General features: G+C 40.4%; 2 long non-coding RNA genes across 2 annotated transcripts; one reads left to right on the top strand and one right to left on the bottom strand.

The window, feature by feature from the left end:
- The first annotated feature begins 1,478 nt into the window (after positions 1–1,478).
- On the top strand, positions 1,479–22,608 carry LOC147796375 (uncharacterized). Its single transcript, XR_015428215.1, has 3 exons — positions 1,479–1,711; positions 3,599–3,652; positions 21,302–22,608. It is a non-coding gene; the product is annotated as an uncharacterized LOC147796375 (long non-coding RNA).
- On the bottom strand, positions 4,212–6,859 carry LOC147796376 (uncharacterized). Its single transcript, XR_015428216.1, has 2 exons — positions 6,675–6,859; positions 4,212–6,454 (listed from the first exon to the last, which is right to left on the bottom strand). It is a non-coding gene; the product is annotated as an uncharacterized LOC147796376 (long non-coding RNA).
- Positions 22,609–23,106: the final 498 nt, after the last annotated feature.

Here is a 23,106-nt window from a genome sequence, read left to right as displayed (position 1 = left end):
GACAAGGGACTGGCCCACTAAACTCATCTGTTAAATTCCGTCGAAGAAACCCCGCGAGCTGTATCGGTATGTGGTTTGCTCTACAGTACAATTGCACTTGGATTGTACTGGCCTGTACTTAGTTTTGAAGGAAGAATAGGAGGCCTTTCTTATCATTTCTTCGATCATTTATAAGTACTTTTTTCGCTATCGGCTTTGTACGCGCAATGCCCCTCAGTTACGGTATTGTTGGGTTGGATAACAATAACAGGGAGGTAGAACTTGTACATATACCATGACGATGAAACGGAATTATCATTTTGGTAAGTTTCTGTAACCATCGAAAATATATCAACGAAGTTTTAAGAGTGAGCCATTTAGCCAAACCCAGTACCAAAAGCCTGTGCCCTTAAATCACAATCTGAAAAAGATGCGAGGTATTCGGTTCAGTGTCCGCACACTTTCATCCCCTATTCCCCTTCTTCCCTGTGGTGTCTCCTTCCCAACACTCTCGATAAGGCGCTGCTGCTAGGTTGAACAAATACCAGAGGCTGTCCAACAAAATGGATCCCTGTATAAAGAGGCAGAACTCAGGTCCCCTTCCATTCCCAAAATAACCGTTTCGTATTCTCCGTATCCCTTGACTAAAAACTGAGACATCTTGGGCGGGGGAGAAATTCACGAGTGTTGGCCTAATAACGGCATGCCTATAATTTGATCAGCTTCTGCCGACGGGCCCGTGATTTTATTGATCGATGTAAGTCTAGAATGCCCTGTCTTTTGTACAATATAAATATAATGAACCTCATGTTGATGTCGCCTGGAAAGACCCCTAGGGTAAAGCACCCACGAACTATTTAATAAAAGGGCGGCCGTAGACCTCACTTACACATCGAAGTGATCCTTACCTTATACTTTATGCTCGCGTTTGACCGTGGTATTGCATGGTCGGTCAGTATCTTTCTCGGGCCTGTGTGTTTTCGTCTGCACTTTTAACTAGAGCAAAAGGTCATTCGACGCGTAAGATCAACCAAAGATGATTATTGTCGGTAAATATATGTACAAGTGAAGATTACTGTACGAGCTTTTGAAAATTTATAGCAGTTGACCAAATCGACGTTGCATTTCTTAAACTGAATTTATCTAACTGGTGATGTTTTGCCATACCATTTCAACCATCCAACCCAATCAACACATCTCCTCCCCCAAAAGAGAACCAGTAATAGTTTCAAAATCAGTCAGACAGCATGAAGCTTTGAAATCATGCTAGAATGCGTCTGAAAATCAACCCTAACTGCTCTGGACCTGCATTTGGCATTCATATTGAAAGAGTGTAACTTGGCCACTGTGTTATTCTCAGTGTCTTCTACCATTTTCCTGGTACAGTCGAAAAAAACAAGACCAAACCGATTTTAGTCAAAAACCATTTTAAAAGCTGCCTCCCCTTTAAAACGATCCACACACGAAGCTCATTGTTCGCTTCTGGCGCGAACAGCGCTAGCTGCTCTGAAACAATAGCATAACTTCGCCTACAAAATGTAGACTGTGTGGACCGTTGGTGGCGTTGTTTTCGAACACAATGTAGTCTAGTCCCTAGCTGTGAGTTTGCTGTGAACACATGCACAGTAGTTTCCAACCTACAAACATCTCTGTGGCTGTCGCTGCGAAATTAGGCTCAAAGATTTCTTCGTGGGTGAAATTATCGAATAAATTTACAGATTCTCGACAAATGGTAAGTCAACAGTCATGTGCGTTGGTCTTGTTGGGGGTGCACTTTGGGTAATGTGAAATCATACTTTGGTCAATCTTGTTGGAACAGAAATCGGGCCACTCGTTTTTGCTAAGTTGAATGTTGATGGTTTTAAGACGTGAAAATAATGTCAACAGGGAAAGAAGTAGGACATCCTTAAGTGTACTTTCCAACAGCAGATCCGAAAGCACACTTTCCGTACTCAATGGTATTTCGATTAAAAAATGCGCTTTTGGGGAGTAGGTATACGTTGGAGATTTTATGGGAGCGAGAAGAAGTACGTAACGTTTGTGGGTTGAATGCTAAAGCATGGCAGCTAAGCAACGTTCAAGATGAGCCAATTTTCTCCAGGGAACTGGACAAATTGCTTTCAGGGCTTGGCCATCTATTTGGAGACCTCATTTCGGTCCAGTTCCAATGACTTCCGTAATTGCTTTCCATTGTTTATTTTTATCTCATTCGTTGCTTCCACCCGATTCCTTGCAGCCGTAACGGTAACATCGGGCCGGAATAAAAAAGCTCATGCAGGAAAGGTAGAAAATATGAGACAGTCTTATGTCGAGTCACCTTTGGTCCCTAGTCAAGTGGTTAGGGGGCATGTTTTCATGCCCCTCGCCCGGGGCATTTGAACAAATTGCACGCCATGCAAGTCGCACTCGAGAGGCACTAATGTGCGCACGAGTGGCCCTTCGTTTGGCGCCAAAGAGCGACGGTGGATAAACGCAAAATCTCCCCTTCTGTCCGTCTGTAGCTAGACTCCCGGTATAGCTGTACGTTTAGCAGGGGATAGGCAAACTACCTCGTCACCATGTGGCACGAGATTGATTGTTAGAATTATGAAGTCGTCGAGACTTCATATATATAGGCCTTTACGAAATTACCATAAATTGCCCTGGGCTGCAGAAACACAATTACTCTGTCCCAATTAATCTCCGTATTCTGTCGTGTCTGGTGTAGTGATTGTATCTGAAATTTGCTGTTCCTTAGCGTACTTAATGCAATGAGTGGATCTAATGGCGTCGTTCTTTAGTGTATAGTTAATAATCAATATAATTCAAAAGTTGATCAAACTGTCAATTTTAATGCAGTTTAGCTGACTTTTAATTTTGTCTGAATATAACCGTACTCACTTATGCTGAACAAGTGTTGATTACGGAACTGCAGTTACAACTGCTTTCGTTTTGTCATTCTCATTGGGTTCATTCAATTGTATTTCCGCTAATACCCCGCAACACTGCTATATTGGCCTTAACAACCAAGGTTCGAAGGCGTAAAACCTCGTGCTGTCTATATGAATATAATTAAGCAATATCTGTTAGAAGTGGGTGGCAGATTTAACTGCCCATAACAGAAATATCCAGCAGCGTATCCAGCTATGGTGTGTGTGGGGGGGGGGATTTAGAAGCGAATGCGGCTTTGGGCTCATTCAACATGATGTTGGGAGAGAAAAAAAAATCAAGAGCCTTACGGTCCTGATATCCTGGCTTTGATTTGCTGGTGTTGTTTTCTGAGGGTTTTGGTGCTGATATTTGATAAATAAATTTACCGATTACTTTCTTTCCTACTCACCTATTAAGTACTCTGTAAAAAAAGAAAAATGAAAATCCGTCGTGGGAAAGGTGCCCCCATGCATGGCCGCCCACACTGGATACGCCTAGGAAACATAAGCAGTTTCAACAAGGAACAGTAAGATCTGGTGAGTGGCATCAGCGCAACAGCGGCACACTTGTCCAAATTGTCCATAAAGAAGACGATACACGCACGTTTTGTGGGATTCCTTTTGATGTCCAAATAGACCATTGTCCTTTTTAAGTTCCCAGAACGACAGTTACGTATGATGATTTTGTTGTCTCTGCTTCCTTCCAACAGCCTGGCGTCCCACAAGACCGTTCAAGCTTAGAAAGTAGGTCATCGCAAGAATTGGTAAGTATTTGCTTTCTTGCCAAGCATTTTCAGATCATAGAGAGCCTCAGGAGATATTATTCGTCATGATGACCCTTAAGTAAAGGCTATCAGAACAGTCAGACTTGCAATAAACGTCGCTCTGAGGTTGACCTTACTTTCGTGTTTAAAATTGGGCCATTTCATGAAATCAAATCTATTCGCAGGTTGTTAGGTGATTAGACATGTTAGATGGCTTACGTGGCTTAATCACTAGTCATAATTTGGCTAAGACTCCCAACTTTTCAGCACTGAAAATAAGCTTAAGAAGTAAAGTAGTGTTTTGCGTAATTTCTTTCACAGTTATCATCATAATGCTTTTAATGTTCGGTTTTAAGATTATCTTAACCTCTATCTGATGTTTGCTATGAAAAAATTGTTTGAATCCTTGTACAATTTAATGTTTTCTGGAATATGTCGCATTGAGTATCTGGGACAGCTTTTTTACAAAAAGATTTTGAATTATCAAGCTAACATTTTCTCAAAGGCATGACAAAGGGTTACTTTGCAAAACGTGTACTGATGTTGACACCTCAGATACTTTACTAACTTGTTCATATATACACTCTCAATTGAGTTTCGTTTATTTCTTTCGCTGTTCTTCGTTTCACACTCTCACACATGCTGTAGTATGAACTGCAAATGAGCAACCTCTGTAAAGAGTTTCCCCATAACAAATTGCCATACCCTTCGCGGCGGTTCTCAGGAGATGCTTTAAGTATTTGAATGAGCCGAAACATGTTCATTGAGCACGGGGTGCACTGGTCTGTCACCACCACTTTCTTCTCCCAAAATAAACACCACTTGGCCCGTTCACCGCTCGGCGCGTTACAACTGTTTCCGCTGCAGCCCTTTCCCGTGTTTGCAAACACATTCCGAGACGTCTTTTAGCGAAAAATGGGGGCTGAGTGCTCGATAAACTTGCCCCTAGAACGACAGACCCTTCAAGACACATGCGCTAATGGATGCTGACTTGACACCATCATTGATTTTCCCCCTGTGGCACAGTATACGAAATTCCACCTTGTGAAGTAAAATACAAAGCCCGTTGGTAGAACAGGAGCGCAAAGGTGCGTCCTCACAACACAACGATGGTAAAAATGTAGCTTGAATTAAAACAAAAATTATGGAAGGTATCGCCTGCACCACCTCATTGATCCCCTTATCACGTGACCTGTCTCCCTTTCTACGGTCTTTGATTTGACATGCTTCGTGGAATCCAAACTCCATAAAAACGGAACACTCGACGATTATGCGCATGTTATACCGAGGTAAGGGGAGTGTGTATGCAAATCTACGCCTCAAGGAGGTTTGCAAAAAGACCCTGAATTTCATGCAAGCTGACGTTATTCATGACGTCAGTGCGTAATGTACCCCAGTAATGATGTGTGTTGAGTATACTGGATTAAAACTCTAACCTCCTAAGGTGTATTTAAAATCGTATTGAAATTGGAGGATTTGGGACTGTTAGGGTTAATTAATGTTTCACTACCTTGGCGAGAGGAGGAAGGAAAACCTCTACCGTATGGAGTATTTTCAGTTAAGGGATTTTTGACGGCTAGCGTTCATTTTAAGGCGACTTTCCATATGAACTTTCGTGCATTGCGTACACGACGTGTTCATGCGTGTCACTTTCACTGACATAAAATCGACTCCATTAACTTAACACAGGTATGCGTTGCGTTCAGCCGTTAAAATCGCTCCCAGGGCGATTTTGACGGCCGAACGCAACGCTTGGCGCAAGTGTTGACGCGCATATGGAAAGGCGCTTTAGCATAAACCTCGACTCCATGGGCTGTGTGCGTGTTCCTTCACTAGCCCCTAGTCGTGTAAAATACAAAAATGACGCGGACTGGCTATGCAGGATGAATATACATAAACGCAAAGTGAATTGCACGCGTATTTCAAAATTTGCTCCCTGGCGCCCGCGTATTCTCTTGCACATCACGCACGCGCGAATCTGTGTCGCGCGTAAACACACTGATCAACCTAATTTGAATATCCCAAATAGTGGTATATTTAAATGATACAAGAATGTAATATCACAGTGAATCTGCTTGCCCTGAAAAATGTACTCACTTACCAACTGAAATCACATATTTCAGAGCACCGATTTGATATTATATTCTTGTCGATATTCTGATCACGCTGCTACGCAGCCCTTCCATATTTCTTTAAATTATACAAGCTGGGTTAGATCGCGCAAGGCACGATTGGAACCAATATGGCGTGGTAAGATCGTACCCATGGGAACGAGGTTTCCTTAACACGGATGTGCGCGGAAACAGGCGTACCTTTGAAGTCTGTCAACACCATTAATCTCCGTATAGACTGGATAGGACATTGTGCATTGTTTGTGGGTGCTCCACTACAAATAAATTCCCATAGACAGCAATGATAAATCCCCACACTTTTACAATACAATAATTTTGAAAATACAACTCTCACAGGTGTCCGGGCTGCACAGATACGATAATCGACATGTCCCCTTTCATTTTCCTTTCAATTTTTGGGGGGTTGACCAATGAATTTTTGAGAAATTTTCACCAGAAGCAGACCACCCCTAAAATGAAGAAAATATCCCTGCCCAGAAAAGTAGCCATTTTGAAAAACCATCCCTCTGCAAAACGGCCAAATAGTGCCATTTTTGGACCCGACTGCATCCAAATTGCTCAGCATTTGAAGCCCAGAGTCCGGGCCAGGGGTTCATCTCTGTCCCAAAGACGAATTCTACCACTCATATCACATTGTTTGTCACACGACTTGGAGATTTTCCAGTGAAATCTGGGGGAAAATAAACGACAAATTAGTCATTAAGTTTTTGAAACCACTCAGTTGCCAATAAGTAACATTTCAGACAGTCCCAACTTCGAGAGAGTGACGTTTCATATGAAAGCCTGATAGTCTAGATAGACTGTCATAAATTTCTTTCTAGGCCTATATAGGGTTAAAGTTAAGCATTATGAAGTACAACTTGCGAAACTTTCTGAAAAGTGCGACTCACATTTCCTTCTGTTCCTTCTTCCAAACTTGACGTTGATCTACGGTAATTCACTGCTGCGTACACCTCAACCATTATTCTTTCCAAATTTATCCATTTCAAGTGGAGAATTCAGTTTTTCTTCGAAATCTGACGAGTGAAGCACAAAAACGTCATACGGTTTTTGAAAAACTCCATTCGAAAGTACACGCAACGAAATTGGCAACGCTCGTTATTTACCCTCCTGAAAATACGCATACGCGGGACGCGTTTTGGACGCGATGTCCTATCCAGTCTATATAATGGAGATCAATGATCAACAATCAGATATACACGAAGTCGCCAGTGGAAATACACATTCAGATTCGAAAATAAATGCGCCTCCATGGACACTTCCTGAAATACCTTTGTGTGTCATGTTACGTCATGTGAAAAACCTCTATACACCAATTTGGCGAAAAGAATTAGGCCTAGAAGCTACGACGGGGTATTACAATGTTTATAGACAGATTGTACGCGCGCGTTAAATAAATGTTCGACCAATAGGGTGCCGTGACTTGCACAAGTGTACGTGTAGTGTAGGTTGTAAATTAAAAAATATACCCAGCAAGATATGGGACGGAGGGGTAACCCCCCCCCCCTTACATGTCCAATCCCACATCCCCCTAGATGTCTGTAAAGAATTCCTGAGATTCCTATTAAATAATGACCAACACAAAGGTGTGTGTGTTGGGGGGAGTGCTCTCCGTGCCATGTCTTGCTTCATATAGGAAGAAAAGAATCCACATATTTCAGAAATTGTCAGTTGCTGCGAAATTAGACTGGATAACTATTGGTACATTTAATATACAACGCAGTAAACTTGTTCTCAGTCTATTTTTCGTACCTTTTTATAAATTGAAATGAATAGCGTTCCAGTTATAAGACAAAAATTTTCTGGTGCCTCGGAGTGATCCCTGGGGTCTAAAAGTGAGACGTCTCCCCATCACTGCGAAAGACACGGGGTCGAGAAAATGCAATCGTTTGAATGCAGGCGTTTGAAATATTGGGCAGATCATGACCGCAGTTTGATAACAGCCCGAAGGATGTTAACCTAAATTCGTGATCATCGGAGCAAAAGAGGTTAATTTGCTGACGGGACTCCAGAAAACCTATTCAGACCTAGCCAGGATGAGTCACGATTACTTCAGATATATTCTATTTCCTCTAAAATTCGGAAATTACCGTTTTAATGTATGTTTTAATTGGCTGAGAAAACTTATTCATGACTCGTTCTTCGATTTCAGAGGGCGCTCGTCCACGGTCATTTTTCTGTAAAGCCAGTATTTCCCCTTCCCCCGAGCGAACTACCGCATTACGACACAAATTTAAAGTATTTATTGGACGAAAATTGGGTAACAGCGTGAATAAATACGTGCATCTGTCGCATGATTCAATTATTTCAACATTTGCTACTGAAGCTTTTAAACGCGGTATGGATGCAACTTGCTTCCCCCCGAGCAACATGACGATAATGCAGAAAATGTACGAAGCATTTGTTTCATGACGAAATTAAATCGTCTAAGTATTGAGCATTTAAAATGGTTAAGTCGATTATATTCACCTTTTGTATAAGGAAGCATGAGCATGTTATTGAACGTTGGTTCGATGTAATTTTGTTGATAACGAAACAGACTAAATCATTGCTACACGGAAGCATTGTCCAGGACTCTGCTACATACTTTTATAACCAGGCAACAAATCTGCCTCATACCTCAAATCTTTAAATGCTTCTCCACTTCCTTCTTCTCAGAATAGTCTGCAAATAGTCTTTTCTCAAAATCCCTCACGTGATCGTAGAAATCGTAAATCTGACGTATTATGTTCTCCAAGGTATAACTCTCCATTATGATGCCTACTATGATCGAATCTGTTGCCATGGCTTTTTCAATCGGCTGTCACAAACGTCCGTTTGCGTGAGAGGTTTTAAATTTTGTTTGATTTACAAGGCCAAAGAATTTTTGATTTTACGAAGACACTTTTTTATTTTTACAATATTATTAAACATATCGACAGCATTTGACTACATTTATATTTGTATGTAAGTCACCATTAACGGTAGATAATAAAAAACCTAAAAAAAATGACATTATCTTTAGAAGCTTTTTACATGAGAATAAGTTCAGCTCACATCAGGTTCTTCAGTTTTCTTCGGGCAGGCATTATTCAAATGAATCGAAAAAGCGATATCTTGAGCGCATGAGAGTGTCCAATTACATGACTTCAAGGCCTGAGTGCATTTTGCGCGTTTAAAGTAAAAAAAAAAAGCAGTCGATGTCTGAACGACCTATAAGATCAGCCTGTGTACAATTTAGTTGAGAGTGAAGGATTGAAAACGTTGATGGCGCTGTTCAAGCTTTTATTGCAGAGCCGCAGACACATAATTTCGTGACTTCTTTGGACTAAGTTGATACATGGATTCATGTGGTGTGTTGAATTCACGTCCCAAAGGAAACAGATTTCACACCCCTAAATTGGGCATTATAAGTGCTTGGTTGCAAATGGTTTCCTTTTTGTGCCCAACCTTTTAAGCGTTGTATTCGGCGACTCTCAGACACAGTTCAGTCAGGAAGCCAAATGCCTATAGACTTTTGTTTTCTTCTGATGAGCTAATGTGGTAAAATGCAAGTCCATTAAGAGCAAAGCGCACAAAAGCGTGAACATGTTCAGCGCGTGTAGCTTGGCATTATGGCCGTGCTTATGAGGCGAACCTCTCGTGCACGTATTGCTATTCTCGAATGACCTCCGACGGACAGCATTTTGAGCATGCGGTGTCGGAATACCGCATAGGCCCATTGTTTATGCCAGGTCAATCGATAAAAATACGTTAATGATTTTCCTTAAATCTGACACAGAATGGATATATATACAGCCCCTGTAGCCTTACCATTAACTTTTGCACCGCGGTAGATTCACTGTCAACTTGATTCCAGTTTCTGATATTTGCAGTTCTTAAAGGGTACCTGCAATCAATGTGTTTTAAGACAAACCTTTAAAATGCACCCTTGTGTCTCAGATAATCTCATTTGCAATATTTGTTTCACAATTTCAAAAGGTATTTTACCGCCTTTTTGGTTTGTATGCTAATGAGGATTTATGTATTCATGAGCAAAACTGTGATGGCATCTCAGGAAGAAAGCCTCAGTGATAGACTGGTTTTTTTATACAAAAAGTCCTGCGTATTTATTGATTTTCCTGGACTTAGTTTTCCTTTCTTTGTGGATGCATTGTTATTGTATGTGCACAGCAATAAGAAAGCATCGATCCTCTATTAGAATTTTTTCATTTAGTTAATTCTGGGACCACAATATGAACAGAAACACCTTTGCACCGAACCATATCTTCTTTAGATGACTTCACAGCAACAGTGCCCTCGGTTGTCAAAGAAATGATTTAATTGTTTAAAAATGTACCCTTCAATGTACTTAACCAAATAGGAATGTGAAAGAGTTTTCATACATTGAAGAATAAAGAAAAATTGTGTCAAAGAAAAAAAAAGCATTACAGCTACACTTCGATCAATTTGTTCACATACGAGACAGCTAAATAACTAACCAACGATGCCTTACTCTAGGCGTGTGTTCACGGTGTCAACATCAAATATTCTCACCATATACCCTATTTTGTTTTATCCCCTGCCAAAGGATAAAAAACCCCATTACACACCTTTCCCAAAATAGAACTGTGAACAAAAGCCCCTGGCCGGTACTGTAGGAAAGCCAGTTCAAAAGGAATGTCACAAAAGCCAAACTGGCAAGCCATAAGATCTTCTTACTCGAGTTATTGTCACCAAAAAGGACTCACATCACCTGATTCTTTTCATCCTCCGCAAATTAAACTATGCATTGCAATTATCATTTTTTTCTTGTTGGAGAAGTCGAAAAACTGTAATTACTTTATACAAACATGAATTGTGAGACTTTTTAAAGATGTAGTTAAAAGACATACACTTTAAAAGAAATGTGAAATTAACATTAAAAAATTTGAATAACAAACAACACTTAATTAAAATGAAAGCTCTTTGTTAATATAAATTAGCATAATCATTGACCGCGGGTGGGAACAGTATCTTCTTTTCTGCATGGCGTTTAATTATCAAAATCAGTGTAAACCTTCAACAAGTAAGGAAATATCGGTATGATTACCTGCTGATACAAACGAAATGCAGAGAAATAGCCACATGCAATGTTATTAACAGTTTTAAGGAACCGAAGTAATAGTTATTCCTATAGGGTTGGGGTAACAGGTTCCAAAGGAATGACTTTCTTGTAATCACTGTCATGACTCTCTACGAAATTTTGATATCTGAAGTTCTTTGCAAATAATGACTCTGAAATTTGGATAGATCTTGATTTTATATAAAATCATACTATCAGAACTGCAGTTTGGAAATCGTGTGTGATGCGCAAAACAAAAACAGAGGCGATTACAAAATGCAAATACGTTCAACAGGCGTTTGGACTAAACGCTGAAGCCAATAAAATTGTAACCTGCAGGTAAAAGAATCGAATTAGTGTCCGCTCGATCTTCCAATTTGTCGCTTGGCTGAGCCTCTTGAGTTCACCTGAGCGGCAAGTCTTTGAAGAAGCCCTTGAAATTGCACTGCCTCGGAAGAATTTAATATAAAAAAACAATCGGCCTCTTCAGCCGTAAAGCTCAAGCACCGTTCTCTTCAGAGTTTGGCTACTTCTTAATGCAGTTATTATTAGATTGTGGTTTTAGGCCGAAGCAGGTAGGGTTTTACGGCTCGTTACTCACGCAAATTCACTTTTTGCTTGGTTGGCGCTCAAGTTGTGAATGAGCAATTACGGATAATTTGTCAACAGGACATATTCGAGATGTTTACCCAATACCAGAAAATCCGGTTTGCAGGTATGACACGGAGTATTAAGGTATATTACTCTGAAACTGCTTAGATTGATAGGTATTTTTGGAGAACGATAACATGAATCAATAAAATCAAACCCACTTTTAAATCTAGTTCATGTGGTATTTTATATATTTTATATATTGTGCCGGGGGAATAAGGCGCAACAAAATCCTGCGGTAGCCAAGTCTTGTGGCCTAATACAGTGAAACACACTATGCCAAATCTCACAAACGTGCTTTGACACAGATAACATCAACAACAAACCCAAGAGAAATACTACTTCAAACAGTGATTCAGTGTCAAGCACCCTGAATACTTCATAAATGTCACGGCAGATTTAGAAAAGTAAACTGTAAAAGGTCGAAACATGGAGGCGCTGCGAATCAAGTAGAGTGAAATTTGCCCTGGGGCAACTCGAAATAATTGAACACGCGCTGACAGGCGTTGTTTTCAGGCAGAGTATGGTTTATGATTTAATCTGGAGGATGAATCCCTCTGAAAAATGTTTGACTTATCATACAAAACGTGTGCCCTTCTGGACGTTCCCAGGGCAAACGGGGTTATATTCCTGGGTAGATTCAGACCCTTGTAAGGAGACAAAGACAGTAAATAAACCCTGAAACAGCTACGGGTATAAAGAAGTATGTTTGGTCGGTGCGATGCTGATTTCAAGCTTTGAAAATGTATGCCTCAAGAATCAAGAAATTATATTGATTTTTGCTTCAATAATTATATTTTCCTTTTGTATATTTCATGTAAGGCTTTCAGCTGTTTGTGTTCTGCCTTAAATTGATTGGGATAAGTACCGTAATATGTGTAAATTTCGAAATTCCAAATTAGATTTACGATTGTTTGTTTATGTGCTCGTTTAAGTTTAATCTTATTAGGTTTTAGGACAGAACAAGTGGCATCCAAGGGATTTAAGGTCACAGGATAAAAGGTTACGGAATATCTATACCCTTCCTATCTATATATCAACAAGACAATCCCTTTGTTCGTGTCAGTCATCGTTGTCTCTCAACCCTTCGTTTGTTGTATCACAGGACTTTTTCCATGGAAAATTTGCGAGAAGGACCAACACTAATTCTTGGTGGGGCAGTAACTGGGCTGTTGGATTTGCCTGACGACATCTAAGCTAACTGGCCCTGCGTCAGCCTCTATGTGATGTTTTTCTTTCCGTTCTGTGGCAGTCAGTACACTGTCTGTTTTGTCACGACGCTAGGAAGGGCTGGAATGAGGTTGGGGGATTAGGGCTTAAGATTGGTATTTGAGGCAGGGAAGACAGAGTGCATCAGCTTTTGCAGAAGAACAAGCAAGAGGGACAATCTTCTGCTAGGAGTTTGTAAGTCACCTTGTCTCATGTAGTGTAGCCGTCTTGGGAAGCGTGCTTTTATTCCTTGGAAAGACAATATAAAGAGAACCGTTGATGATGGTGAATTGATCTAACAAAATACCTGCAGTAATGCAATCGTTAATCATGTTGTGAAGCTTTATAGTAATTACAAAAATACAGACAGGATACTCCCCATTTCCGTCCATATATATAAACACGAATGAAATGCCCGTTTCTCGTCTGCCTCCGTCATTTAAATTCCTCTGGCCTAGAAAAGAAGACTTCAAAACCCGATGCCAAATTAACCGGGAATCTGGGTTCAAAATTGGTTCGATCCTTTTCAGGGACAAAAATGACTTATAAAGATACCATTTGACCCGAAAAACATGTTATTTTTTCACACATCAATGGATTTACCAAATTTGGATTTCAATACTGGGTCAATTTGACCCATATAGTTTTAATGTGTTGCCCTACGACAAGTCCCTCTGCGGGTATTTGTCGTCTTTGTTATCCATAAATATTTCCCTGTCTTAACGTTCAGTTTTCTATAATCCAGGCGCTTTTTGTGTTTGATTTGTTTGTGTGCAGGAGTCGTTTAAGTTTACATCCGATAAATAATTTATATGAAGTGGATTGGTAATTGAGAATTAAAACAAACAAAATGCCTTTTCAAATAACGCATTATCACAACAACTCTGCTTTCCTTCAAACGTATTCGTCTATGGGATAGAGATATTGTTTGGGATGGTAACCGGACGGAAATGAATACGCATGGTTGAAAAACCCGTCCCTTGGCTTGCATTGTTTTAATTATATCAACGGCATAGCACCTGCTGCGCTGTGCAAAACCACCAACCAATTAACCTACCGCTGATGCCTCCTAGTCGGCGAACTGAAACGACAAGCTGGGCGGAATAACCCGCCTCGGTCCACCTGGACCCAGGTCCTACGGGATCGGGGGATAGGAGACTGAACTCCTTCAATCCTGTAATCTCCGTGAATCTGATTAAAGCTACTATCAAATCACGGCCTGCTATTTTCTTAGCGAATAAACCACGGATACACCGTATGGAGGAAAGTCTCGTGCAGCAACGTCATATTTTATATTACGAGAGTTTCTACAAGAAGGTACTTATTGGCTTTGATATATCCTCGTTATTTTCGTCACGGATATGCACATCTTTTGGGGATAACCATAATTATGTTTGGCTTCAGTAACGATATTTTCAGGTGATCGTTATTTAGTTTTTCGCTATTTTACTTTACAAAGCAGTTTATTATTGTTTATCCGTCAATTGTGATTATGCACCGTAGACAATACTTTTCCTCCCACTTTGGCCGATTGCTATGTTATTTTAGGGGAAAATATTTGCAAATGTGAAAATAGATTGAACTAATTTTTGTGCATAAATACTGCTGTAGGTTTTTTCTATTTTTCTAGTTGTACATATTGGAGTCGTTCTAAAGAATGGTAGAACCATGTGCCGGAGTTACTTGATCCGTCAAAGCATCGTGACATTTAAAGGTCTCACCTAATAACCAATGCGCAGGAATCTTTTAGTAAAAGAATTTCGAAGATAGTGTGATGGTTAGTCAGCAGACCTTTATCAGAGTACCTGCAAGCAACATACATGGAGGCAAAGACTACCGGAATTCTGACGTAAATGGAGCAACTGTGTCATTCAAAATTTATACACGCCTTTTCTTCGGGGCGTACTCATGCTGTTATGCGTGGGCACGATTCTGAGAGATTGTATCAAATGAGCGAATTCAATTGAGGTTGCACTTCAACCTAGTTGCGGAACCTCAGCACTTTCTACTTCACAAGTTATACTTGTAGCAAGTACACTTCTGATAATGTCTACACACGGAACAACATTGCATTACAGAAAGTCCACAAAGGCGTGGAAAAGTGTCAGCAATCCGTTGATCGGGGTTCAATTTGTGACGATGGCAATTTTCCACAAATACTGTTTGGCTTTGTCTATGTAAGCATGCAATTACTTCAAACAAATACAACTCCACTTGTTGGGATTTGGGAGGTAAGCGTACTAGCTGTCTACTTTAATCAGTTGGACTTATGCGTAAACTGTTTCAGTAAATCTGGATGAAACGCGCAGATTTCATATGAAAGAAGCTTAATGTTCAATTCTTGCGTTATCTCTTCCTTCCGAGACGTTATTTGCAAAATCTCAAAGAAAATTGAAACTATATTCTGTCCTCACTTGCTACTTCATCGTTGACTTATTTCTATGTAGGCTTTTCTAACACAAATACTTGCTCAGTAGATACCTCTGTCGTGGTGCAAAGTTAATTCAGCAGGTGCAATTGTAGTAAATTGATTAGTCGCCACAAGTTTGTATGGTTTAATCTTATCTGGAATGTTTCATTTCCGTCAGTGTGGTTTAGTTAGTATTGAATGTGTCCCTCGTCTTCACAGTGCACCCAGAATCCCACGCATAAATGTTATCCAGTTCGCTCCAGAATGAATGGTTCTTCAGTAACAGAAACAGACTTTCTTAAACGAAGCAAATTAGAAATATTAACCATCTATACCAGGATAATAATTTCACCATACGATCACAGGGTAAGAGTAATGGTGGTCTTGTGACCGATTGGTCTGTGAGCGGTGCCTTTATTTTCACAGGATAAACGATGGATGAACAGCAAAACTGCTCTTTGTTAGAGAAACGAAATGTTATTACAGAATATAGCTCCGTTCAAATTATGTAGTTCAAAATTCATTCCATTTATTCATTAAAAAAAGCCAATTACAAAAATATTCCCAGAAATGTCGGGATCAATTTTATGTAATATATTTTTTTTATATGAAGAGTAGTATCATAGCGGAAAACCACAATTGTATTGGGCTCGGTGTAAGCTTTGCACAGTAACTGATGTAGCCTTGGCCGTATTACGCAGTGATTGCTAATCCAATAGTCGTGCCATGCATGCGTCATGTAGTAATTCTCCAGCAGAAGATCTATTTTTAGTGGTAATTTTCGGTGTAATGAGAAATTCAATCGCAGTTGCTTTTCCATTTCCTGGGGTTCTGTAGTGATCTAGACCGTCCTAAAAGATCTGAATGAGATATACGTTCATGATATCCTACAAGACTTGGAGGACTCGTTTCTGGTCTTAATTGGTTCCTTCATGTAATAATGTAGTTTTAACATCTGTAATGACGTTTCTTATTGTGTTGATTACACACTTTATTCGTTCATCTGTGACTTTTCTATGCTTCATCGATGTCAATCCCAAGCTTATAGCTAGGGGCATCCCTAGGAAACCGAGGTTTTTTTTTCTAGTCACATCCGCTTTGCCCGAAATAATCCGATTCTATCATCTCTTAGCAGTGTCAATGCCATTCATTATGAGAAAAAAGTCCTCAAAATAGCCCCCGTACGTGCGTGCGCTTAAACACACTCATCCCCTCCTTCTCAATCCTTGTTCTGAGATATAACTGTCATTCTAGCTTCCTTGCCGAGAAGTAATATTGTTGAATGTCTGTTGGAATCACAATCAATAGATGAAATATCCGCTGTGCGTCTGACTGAATGCCAGCCTCCGTCATTTGTCTCTTTGGCTGACGTGTACACTTCTCCATTTTCATTATCAAGGTTTTTTTTACTTCGTCCCTTCTTCCTTGACAGGAGAATGCTTCCGTACGGGTCCCTTTGCATCAAAATGCTTTCTTTTGACACGCGCAATGCCTTTTGTAACCTATCCTAGTTTCATATGTTGACATAATTTTAAGTATGCATGCCTGGTGACCTGACTTGTGTATTTCACTTAGACCACATATGTCTCCCTTGAGTTTGCCTGTTTAGATGCTCCGATGGTGTTTGATGGGATTTTTTTATTGAGCATGAATTGGAGATACACGTGCCAAAATCTGTATTCAGTGGAAGGTGAGAAACTACTGTAGAGTTTTTAAAAAATTTTATTCGGAAAATTTTAAGGCAAACTTTCTTTCACCCCGACTTTCCAGTATATCCCTCCACAATTTGCTTGTGTATGGATATTTTCCGCACTTGTACAAGTGGCACATTTCAAGATGTAATTCAAGATGGCGTCATTGCCCACATTGCAATCCATCAACAAGGAATAATATGGCCGTTTCTCAATAGTGTGCCACCAAGAGTTTGCAATGCGTTGGCCTATCACAGGCATAAAATTTGTAGACCCAATGCGCGTTTAGAAAGGGTAGACAAATTTTACGCGTTATGATTGGCTAACGTGTTGCAAACATTTGGTGGCGCACTATTGTGAATGGTCCGTATTAATTTTGTGTGGTTATTTTTTGGGTAAAGTTTGGGGACAGAGCACCTTACCGTTTACCCGTTCCCGTCATGCCTCATGGCTTGTTAGATTACGGACACTCGTTACACCATCCTCCATCTCCGATTTTAGTGAGTCTTCATTCCTTGACCCCAGTTCTTCCTTAAATTGTGTCTCTTCTCCTGTCTGCAGACGATACAAATAAGCATCCAGTTGTAAAATAGTATAAATAGTTCTTGCCTAGTTAAAAGATGGCCTTGTGTTTCATCTTTTCAACCCAGCAACATCTTTCTCTGTTTTTTTTTTTTTTGGACAGAATTATTATCCTGTCATATCTTTCCTATCAAGCTATTCATTCATACATTATGTATTTACCCCTTTGTTCGGGTAACAAGATTAATTCTGCTTCAACTTAGAAGAGAGAATTATCTTTGGCTATAGCTTGTTAGAGTGCTAAGGAAAGTTAAAGCAACTTCGGTGTTCTTGAACAAATCACAACACGAACTTATAAACGGGAATGGCGCTTGGGCCTTCGAGTTGTGATAAAAATGTTGGCTTACTTTACTAGAATGACCCGAAAGTGTAACTACACCTTCACCCCCCCTTTAGCCCTGATGAAAGATTAAGCCGGTGTGATTAGGATTTGTTGTCAAAATCGGCCCAGATACCAGTGAAATATAACCTGGAACCGAAGAGAGTGTCAGCCTGGTCAATATTAGTTCGCCAAAGTGTAAACACAGTTCCAGGAGGATCAAAAATTGATAGAAACTCGGAAAGGGGGTCCAAGAAACCAAGCACCTCTGCAAACAATTTGTAAGTTTGTTTCAAGACCTTTGGAGAATTTGTCACGGCAGTGGAATTGCGGCAGTTGGGGTAAATGCCCTCCAACAATAATTGGGTTCAGACTTTTTCTGTGATCGTTATTCGTCCCCGTATATCCTGATTTTTTTTATCAGAATGTGCTTAGAAAGTCAATTTATAAGCCGAAGTCAAGTCTCAAGAGATCGCGGATGTCAGCGTCCGTGTCTGTGCCACCCTAGCATTATTGAAAGAAATTGACTCGGCCAAGTTCCTAATCATTTCCTTCCTATCGTTGTCCTTAAATCAGATTTCTTGAATCTACCGTATTTCTTTAGTTTTTATTCACATATAAAGCGAGCATTTTAAACAGCATGGCTGCTTTATTTTACAGAAATATATACATATATATTTATTTGATCGAAATCTAATCTAATCAATGAAACACACTTTTCTTCTTTTTTGAAATTTGTAGCGGTAAGTAGCGCGAATGTGTTGCAACATTTCACGTGCAGTTTGGCAGCTGATCTGGCAATGCAAAGGGGCCACGTACAAAGTCAATACACATCGATATAGGCCACTAATTAATTCCGCAAGTGTTGATGTAGATGAAGTTTGCGAGACGGGTGTTGTTCATTTCCTGCCAGACTCGGAGACAATTCCGCCTCATCAATTTTCACGCGGTGCCCCATACGTCTTTGCCCGCGTCCCTGTGGTATACTATCGCACCATGGAGCTGCCGCAGCCGGGCCGGCTCGGTCTAATTGATGAGGATGTACTCTTGTCGAGGTGGCAACAGCGACGCCTCTTGCTTTAAGTTTTTCACACCAATATCTCTTGACGAAATACGTAATTTCGTACAGGACAAGCGTCATGAACTGATTGAGAATGATTAAGATTCTATGTAAATATCTAATAGCTTGTTCCAAACGAACAAAGTTTCAGGTTATTGCATTTGTGACCGTAAAAGGAGCATGAATATATTTATCATCCCGTATCATCAACTCACTGGCGTTTTAAAAGGTGTTATATTCGGGCGAATCGTTAATCAATAATTTCGTTCACGCGTTAACGAGTTGCGTTAGCATTTCTGAATTTGTAATGGCATTCACTGAAACATCGCTTAACCCCGTGAATGCAATTAATTTGACAGATTGATTTCATTTCAGATACCCCTGTCTAAACTGGGGTTAATGAGTATTTATCTAACAACATTAAACCTGTTGATATTTTTGTTACTACAGTAGCCAGTAATCGTCGCGTATTGCTCAAAACCTGATTCAAAATTGTGCGTGCATAACGCACACAGGTACCATTTCCATCGTTAAAAACTTCTACTGTGCAGATCATATGGTGCAATGAGAATCTGGAATACTATGGTATTTCGAATTATGAGAAGTAAGATTGATTCTATATTGCCTGGTACGTCGATTTTTTGGGATTAAGTTGGTTAAGAGTATCTTACCCGCAGTTTGAGAGAAAAAATCCGACATAGTCGTTGGAGACTGTGCATTTTATCTGTACTTTGTCATATCTAGGCCATGTGTTTCCAAAAGGGTCAACCAGGTGCGATTTAACACGGGATATTCATATAACGGGGTATTTCGGCTGTGTATTTATATGAAGTATTGGACACACGTCTGTTTACCTAGTCTCATGTTACAGTCCACGTCAAACGGCGTCAAAGAACGATATACGTAGGATGTGCTTTTCCGCTTCATCAAAATTACTTAAACATTCAGTGAGCCAAAAATTAAAAAAGTGTGCGAATGGATTAATGAATCATTGATTTTTCCTAGCGACTTCAAGTTTTAATTAATTTTTCCGCTGAAACACACTCTAAGCTCTTCTCTACCCAGGCAATCTATATTTGTTGCCTTTGCACTAATGAAAATGTTTTCCATTCAAGGTATTACAACAATATGTCCTTACTTTTTTCTAACATCAATATAAAAGAATCGTGTCAGCCATCTGGCAGAATAGAGTAAACTGGGTTAGAATATTTGAGCAACATCCTTCCCAATTTCAGTGACAGTGTACGTGGTGCCTCTTCCTGCTTCTCTGCCTTTGGCTATATTTTTAGCTGTGAGAAATAACGGGATTAGACGAGAAAATAGAATACACTGGGATCTCCTCAAGATGGCCGTGCATCAGACGGTATATTTGTAACGATGCCGTTGCGGTCAATAGTCAATTGGTTTGATACCTAGAAAAGAAAATACTATGGAATTTTTTTTTTGAATAATACATTGTGAACAGCAACCTGTTAGAAAAAAAAAGAAATAAGGGGGAGACCCAGAAAGAAAAAGCATGACTTAAAAAAAACTAGTTTGACATGGAAACAAGGTCAGCACAAGACTTGCGGACTGTGCTGTCAATCGATTAACATTGTTTCATTGGCGTTGCATTTTTTGCGGGGGGGGTTTGCTCGGAGACCATCCAATGATAGAAGATTGACTGGGAGTACATTATTGTTAGCACAGTGGGCGACAGATAAAGGCAGGAGAGATGTTTTGTGAAATGAAACCAAATAAATGAGAGTAATTTCAATTGGCTCCAATTTAGCTATACTGGATTGTAACAGGCAGACTCACAAATCTGACAGATTTCAAAATCTGATTCGGTGTAGTCTTGCATTCTGTCTCAAGAAAAATTAACAAGGTAACCTTTAAAATGAGCTTGAGGAAAAAGAGTATGCACTGAACGAATGAATGTGTAGTGACATAATTACAAGCCTGCGCCAAGATTCTTTAATCAAACAGGTAACGTGATCACTCTTCAACTATGCAATCAGAACTGCAACTGTACGGTTTGTCTTTCAGCATCCGCACACGCGCTCAGGCGCATATATTTCCGTAAAGGCGACAAAACAGCCAGTGGAAGCTCTCGTTAGATGCAATTCAGCCCCACGAAACCACGATCTTTCACCGCGCAAGACTGGCCGCCAGTCATGCCGTGAGTTAACCCTCGACCAATAGCAACTCCCCGCACGTGGCTGCCCTTCAGATTACGCAGCATCATCCAATTCTGTTGTTGATGTTTCCCACAGTTCGTGAAAAGTATTTTTCTTTCTTAACCTCTCGTCACCTTTATTCTACGTAAGTGCACGGCCCATTCATAGCTGCAGCTGTGTAATAGCCGAACTAGTGAATGTAACAGGAATTCTAGCTACAATTGAAACTCCTGGAGGTATATCAAGCCACAGCGTTGCGGCGCAGCTAGGTGCCTAGTGTACAAAACAGATCTGATTCTTAGCAATACTATATATCGCCATGCTGAAATATTTTTCGATTATCAGAGGTTTGTGTTTCTCTCTTACTTTTATAGATCGAAATGTTATGAAAACATTCTATGCATGGCCTGAGCTGAGACACCACGCATTGGTATCACAACCATCCCTGACCCCCCCCCCCCCCGTGCTGCCGACGACCGCGGTGCTTCAACACGGGGGACTGCCTGTCGTTGACCAAATAACGCCTGGAGGAGAGTCTAATCAGCTTGCGCAAAGACGATAGAGCGGATTGTGCCCATGGGCTGTTGTGGAGGGAACTTCGACATCTCCAGTGCATTTGCCCGTGGGTCACTCCATGCACCAATCATTGGTGTGTGGTTGCACCTGTGACAACGTCGACAAAGTCCAGCGCTTCCACTCCTGATCTTGTGGTGCGTCGAGCGTAGCCCAGTGGCCTTTAAACCAAATGCAGAGGGAGTCGCTCTTTAGATTTCACCGCTTCCTGGACAAAAATACACCTGTTCGCATTTGAAAGGGGAGAAGTTTGCATCATGCAGGCTTTGGGTAAGCTGCATTGCCGGATTGATTCTTACCCTATGATCTGAACACGAATGAAATGGTTGATCGACATATCTGTGCATATGTTTGACGAAACACGCTGAAAGTTATTATTTTTCTGCAAGTGGAGGTAAATCTGGTGTGCACCTGTACGCAACAAGTACGATGTGAGTGACTGTATTGGAACTTCAAGTATGTCCATGTTGTAGGCTCCAATCTTGGTACGTTCTCTAGAGAGTATTTCATTTGTGACATCAGAAGAGACATCTGTTGAAATTCAATTGGTCTTCTTGACAGCAGGCATCAAAGCTTTTGTTTTTGAGAGGGAGCAGTAACAACTCCAGAATCTTTGACGTTGTACTGTATTCGAGCCGTCGCATACATACTGTGGAGCGACCAATTACAGATTGCAGTCTTCGACAATACTCTCATCGTGAATGAGCGACGACTTAGTCCGCTCATCAGCCTGCAGTTTTTGTCCAATCTACCGTTCGCTAAACTATAGTAGGCCAACTGAAGATTTCAGCTTTCAGCTGTGGACCTTGACGGCGTGGAAGTCTTGACTGCTATCACGTTACGTGACAAGTGGCTTGTTCACGGTCGGGTTGAAGTGAAGAGTCCTCCAGTATGAATCTGGTCAGACGCTCGGCGTTGCCTCTTACGATAGTGGTTGTTGGCTTTCTCGCAGGGAAAACGGTGAGTCAATCTACATTTCATAAAACTGAAATTAACTTGCAAATATGAAATGAGATAATGCTCTAATCGGAAAAGACGGTTACAGGTGTTCTACTCTGTCACAGTTTGTTTTGTGTTATAACTACTCAAATAGGCCTACTCAAAAATTCTTCTAATCCATTCCAGCAGTCTTCTGGAAATGTAGATTTCTCTTTAAAGGAACTGTAGAGCAGCGCGTGGGAAAATGCATGAATATTTCATGACACAGAGCATTATCTTGGCAGTGCATTCCCTGCATGCTGACATTCTCTCTAAAGTACTCCCCGTCTTTGGATTATTTTCCTATAGTGTTAATCAGCATAATCGACTGCCAGTCTGTACCGTAATAAACAACTGGTAAATATTTACTGAAAATTTCTATGCGAAACATCTATTTGCTTGTGATGGATAATGAAAAAATGTGGTGGAAATGTCTTGCATTGGTCAAACTTAACTGTTTTTTTTTTGGAAGAGGTCACTGACAACACTGTAATGAAGTAATTCAACGTCTCAGGTCAATGACAAAACATCAGAATAAATCAAGGAAATTATACTGGCTCATACATCTCTCGGAAAATGTTTATTATTTCTCGAAAAAATCCTGACATTTGGGCAATAACATTTGGGT

The sequence above is a fragment of the Acanthaster planci genome, linkage group LG17, assembly GCF_054643075.1.
Source record: "Acanthaster planci isolate LZ-2023a linkage group LG17, COTS_SCS, whole genome shotgun sequence".
NCBI classification, from domain to species: domain Eukaryota; kingdom Metazoa; phylum Echinodermata; class Asteroidea; order Valvatida; family Acanthasteridae; genus Acanthaster; species Acanthaster planci.
The sequence above is the reverse complement of the archived record's forward strand: the minus strand, read 5'-3'. Positions and strand labels throughout refer to the sequence as shown.